Raw genomic sequence first — 5,738 nt, forward strand, 5'->3', positions numbered from 1 at the left:
CGAAGCCAGTTTGAGGTTGAGGTACTTCTCCGTGAAGTCCGCGAACTCCATGTACTCCTCTTTACTCAAACCTTAAGGTGAAACTCCTTTGAATCCACTAATAACTGTATAAAAGTAGTGGTACACAAAAAATATTCTCCTATTTGTTGGTAATAGTGAAATTATAATTGATAAGACGTTGTTGCCAGTAATCGCTACTTCAATTTGAGTCTTTTCCCCTTCGACTAAATAAGATTGCTTGATGTCATACGTAATCATCAATCTATCTGACAGCCCTGCAAGCGAGCAGCCGGCGTAAAATTAGAAAAATAAAAAAAGCGAAATGTTGTGATCGAGTGATTGTTTTTAGCACGGTTTGGTGAAATTTTAAGTTGTTTTCATCAGAAATCAACTAGTAATTGATCTTTAATTATCAAGTAGTGAAAGTAAACTGTGTTAGAGGTTCTACGTTTAGCGAAAGTGATAAAATTCGGCGAAAAGTGTTCTTCGTTCGCAGGCGGATAAGTGTAAACAATTGCAGCAAAGTTAAACGTCCGTGTTGAAAATTAGCACGGTTCGTGGAATTTCCACCAGCTACTAGTGTTAAAACTACGAAAATTGTAAGGTAATAGTGTTCAGATGTTTCGTTAGAAATTTGGGAGTGGATTTAGTACAGGTAAGTGAAATTTTTTGAGAAATAATGTGGACTTCCAGAAATGTGTTTGTATATGTGAGGAAGCCATCTTCACTGCCATGACAAGGATTCCTTCCTTTATGTCCTTAAAGTTGCCAGACACGATGATTGGCATGATATACTTTTGATACACGAAGAAGTTCCGAACCATGAAGAACTCCTGCTGCTTGGTATCCGGGGAAATGTAGAAGCAAATCTGCGATTCCAGAGCTCGGCCATCATGGTACCGCAGGAAGCGAGTGGTGTTACTGATCGGTTTGTTTGAGGATACCAACCTGTGCGCGATCCACGCCAAGCGTGTCTGCATCATGCCGAAGGACATCCAACAGACTCGTCGTATTCGTGGAGAACGCGCTTAAATTGAATTGAAGCATAATTTCAAACAAAACGACCCTTTTCAGGGTCACATTTAGTCTATTAGTATTAATTGATTAATCAATTTATTTATTTATCAATTATAATTTTGGTTGAATAGTTTTCAACGGAGTTAAATGGCCAACAAAGCTTTACCTAGGTTCCCGTCGCTCGGGTCTGGCGGCGGTAGCAATTTTTGCAGTCTTCTCTGTGTGCGTATTACGATTCGATCGACAATTTCTTATCAAATCAAAACATCAACAAAGCTGTTGCTGATTAGTTTTAGCTCTTTGTTTGACAAGTTGATACTCTGATCGCTCTAGCATGTATTTACATGTAGGTAGCGATGACGACAACGGCATTATTCAAAGTAAATAAAATTTGTAAGGATGCTTAAAATATATCCCCGAGCCTCATTTCATCTTATAAACTGGTCTAATTAGCTCATACGGTTGAAATAATAAAATTTCTGTTAGATATCTGGGATTTCCTTAGGAAATTACCTACATTTGGGGTTTTCATTGAAATTCTTGAAATTAACTATTCATTTTTTTTTTAAATATTGCATTATTAAGAATTTAGCAAGCATATTCGGATTCAGTGAGCTCATATACATTATGTAGAGTCGTTTCAAAAAATAACAATAATCGCATTGATCAATTTCACCCCGAAATGGGATCCCTGATTTTTTATTTAAGGCATGATTTTTAGCACTAAAAACGCAATTGTCAGAAAATTTTGGCACATGAGCCAAAGAGGCTGATTGTCGTACTTGTTTTCCTGCATTAATTTGTTTGGCATTTTCAACATTATTGAAAACAGACAAGAAAAACCGTGAAAAATGAACAATTTCACCCGAAATTACGGTACCGTTTTGATTCGAAATCCGGACACCTAAGCACCTAGGCAGCTTCAACTCAATATTTTTCAAGGAATTTCATATTATGGGATGAATTTTTTGGTTGAAGTATGTGAACAGCTGTCTTTTGAAAGCAATATTGAATTAAAAATAACGAGTAATATGATATAAACCACTTAAAAAACACTAAACGTGTGGGATGTCTTGCTTCGAAATCCGGACACTGAATAATGCATGCTTCCAATCCCGGACACTTTTGCTTCGAAATCCGGACACTATGAAATTGTCAATAAATTAGGAGAATTTAATAAATATTTGCGTAAAAAATTTCCAACACAACATAAAGCTATGATGCAAATATAAAAAAAAAACTATAAAAAATATAAAATAACTACTGTAAAATCCAATTAATCAATTTCAGACAAGAAGGAACAGTCCACTCTTAGATGTGAACCTACTTAGAGCTTAGAGCCTGTATGATAAAGTAAATTTTATCTAATCAGTTAATGCTCAAGAATGAATGTAATGCGGTTGAAGCTAAACTTTATTATGGTAGAATAAATACTACTTATATGCAGTAAGCATTCAAATTTATGAAAATGTTTGCATCTCCTGTTTTCAATCAAATTAGTAGAACTGAGACGCAAATCGAATTCCAGAAGTTGAAGCTTTATTCTGTTCCCTCCACTGGACGAGGATATACTGCTGAATACCTCTTTTTAAAAGTATTAATTCCTTACCTGTTTCTGCTCAGCATGCATTTGTTTACTTCCTATTTAAAAAAAAAGAATAAAATATTTCCAACACCATCACTAAATGTAGTGCAGGACTAAAACATCCATTTGTGTTGAATTAAACACTTGCTCACTCACAGTCCATCACTTTTCCAAGATTTTTAAAACTTTCAGCCTCTATAAATCACTCATTAACACTCTTATAATGATTTTTTCATCTTCCTTCAACAATCACTATAAATGGAATGTTTGAAGCATGGGGTGTCCGGTTTTCGAAACGGTAGATTTTCATGCTTCAAAACCCGGACACCAGGTATTTTTGACAAATACTGGAAGCTTGTGCAGTTGTTATCACTTTTCACTGTTTACAAACATCACTATAAACAAGAATAATGTTCGGTTTTGCTCAATATCACTCAAGTTAACTTCAATACTCTGAAATGATCAGATTTGTTTTAGGTACAAATCTAAGGCTTCGACCTAACCAGCGGGAAAACTTACGTTCAATATGACACGAGTTTGTTTTTTAAGAGTTTAACAATCATTTTATCAGGTTACTATGATGAGAATTATAACACCATGTAGAACTTAAAGTTAGGCATCGATTCGTATATAATTATTTAAAATTAAAATGCATATGCATGTTAAAATAGCTGAAATTGTACTGAGTGTCCGGCTTTCGAAGCGTCCGGGAATTCGATGCAAAACGGTACATGTAAACTTCAAAACGTCAAAACCTCATAACAGCAAGAAAAATGTGCTCTTCTATTGGGAATAAGACATGCCTCGATATTTACCCATTTATCAATAGTTTAGTCATGAAAATCAATAGTTTTCATTATTGGAGTCGATTTGTAGAAAGATTTCCAATCGATTAGTGCAAGAATCTCAAAAATCTATCCGGGCGTTAGTATGTTATCAACAGTTAAAATTTAACCACTTTTCGTGACGTTAGCGATTTTCGTTTTTCGAAATTGTACCCCAGTATGTTGCCGTAAGACGTTATCCAACGTCAAAAAGAATACTTGAAGGAATCCTAGGAAAAAAAATGTTGAGGCCCATAACAAATCTATGGTAAAAATTATGAGAGAATCCCTGGTGCAGGTATGAGAACTTTCTACCGCCGTTCATCGATTCAGCCAGTCAACCACAACACAAAGCAACAGCAGCACCAATAGAGCTTAGTGACATTTCAACACACGTAGACTAGCATACGCTCGTCATACACAGTTTGTTTTTGTTTTCCTCAAAGAAACTTGCACACGCTTTCCAGACTCTTCAAAATGCATATGGAAATATTACCCAATTTGAAAAATTTACACCCGGTTTCTGGGTGTTTTTCGATGAGTGACAGTTCGTGACAGCGGAATCTCGGCTCACTATGAGCCTATGCATGCTATAAAACGTTTGACTTTTACTGTGCGCCCTGTTTTCAAGTTTCCCGTGAGAGAGAGCGAGACAGCACCAACACACGGCGCACAGTAAAAGTCAAGAGAACAAAAGAATTTATGGCACGCGCAAAGGCTCATGACTTATGTCGTTTTCGATTATTCCCGACGGTGCACCGTGCGAGTGTAACAATTGACACCGGAAAATAGAACGGTTTCGGTGCAATATTTTGACAGCGTATGATAGTATTAGTGAAGGCGTCAATCAAAACAAAATGTCATTCTTCAAACAGATAGAACAGCTGTTTCTGTTATTCATGATTTGCTGTAAGGGATTCGGAAACATTAGATTCGTTCGGGTTTTGGATAGTTTGTTAATGGTGTTTACAACCATGGCTGAATGTAAAATGTTTAAATAAATGTTTGGCATATGAACATTAATTTATTTTTCCTGAGAATTGATACCATGAATATATGCTAAAAAATCAGAATTTTCATATTTCAATACTGTAAGGACTTATTTAATTTCATCGATCCTCTCTCTGGCTAATAATTTCGCCAAAACTCATACTTCCGCAATGTTTCTAGCTCACGATGCAAAAGCTGATTTTTTTTGTAATAAGGCGAAGAGAGCAACGGAAATCAATCATCATTAGAATTTAATTCTATTGGAAAATCAATGTCGATTACTCGTCAATATTTTTGAAAAACATAGAACCAGAGATTTTGAATTCCGTGCTTAAGATACGGGAACATACAGCTCCAGCCGCTGCTTATTCTATTTTGTTGGCATCCATGAGCAAATTTCGGAAAATTTGACCGAACTAAAGTGTTTTTAATGTATTACTGTAGTACTGGTTACATGCAATCCAAACATCTGAGAGAAGCCTTCCTTTCTTTAATATAAGCCGTAAAAGCTTCTACTGATGAAACATACTCAGTATATCTTATTACTCTTATAAAACCTGTATTTATTGTAGCATTAGTAAATACTAAGAATATTCAATTTCGAAATAAATACATTTTATCTGCGTAGTCGAAAATGAGCGCAAATGAAGATCTTGCTTGTTCGTTACCGAAAACAACAAAATCTACCAAAACGACCAAAACAAGAACACCACTGACAGTTAAGAACCATACATGTATTGGTAAAAAGAGTGCATTACCTGCTACACCCAGCTCGATCAGGGTGTAGGATTTTCTGCACCGGTGGCAATCGAGTGTAAAAACGGTGTGCTACCTGCGGAATAAAAGAACGGTTTGGGTGCAACTTTTGCTACACCGGTGGGAAAACGGTGCAGGCGGTGCAAATAAAGAAAAACGACATTACAGAAATTTTGTATTGGTTTCTCCCTCCCAGCTCTTTACCATAATTCTCGAACACTTTTTCAAATAGACGTAAGTCACTCTCAACTCTAGTTGAGATAATCAACTTGGAAAATTAATTATCTGATTTTAATTCCTATTTTAAGCCTGAACGGATTTCTAAAATATGAATACGCCTATACTATAACATTTGTAAAGGAGTTGCTCCATGATTGAACATATTTCAAAAAGTATTTAGAAACGTGATGTTTTTTGCGAAAATAAACTTTACCACGTTTTGCTCTCATCAACAGAAATACGCCCTTATCATAAGTCACACTGACAGCATGAGCGTTACTTTCGTCAAAGCGTTACGCTATTTGATCATCCGGTTGTTTACTTGAGTCCTCATGTTTAGTCAATTG

General features: G+C 35.8%; 1 long non-coding RNA gene across 1 annotated transcript; it reads right to left on the bottom strand.

The window, feature by feature from the left end:
* Positions 1–4,160: 4,160 nt before the first annotated feature.
* Positions 4,161–5,333, bottom strand: LOC110676598. Its single transcript, XR_002500547.1, has 2 exons — positions 5,175–5,333; positions 4,161–4,333 (listed from the first exon to the last, which is right to left on the bottom strand). It is a non-coding gene; the product is annotated as an uncharacterized LOC110676598 (long non-coding RNA).
* Between the last annotated feature and the right edge of the window lie 405 nt (positions 5,334–5,738).

The sequence above is a fragment of the Aedes aegypti genome, chromosome 2 (assembly GCF_002204515.2).
Source record: "Aedes aegypti strain LVP_AGWG chromosome 2, AaegL5.0 Primary Assembly, whole genome shotgun sequence".
NCBI classification, from domain to species: domain Eukaryota; kingdom Metazoa; phylum Arthropoda; class Insecta; order Diptera; family Culicidae; genus Aedes; species Aedes aegypti.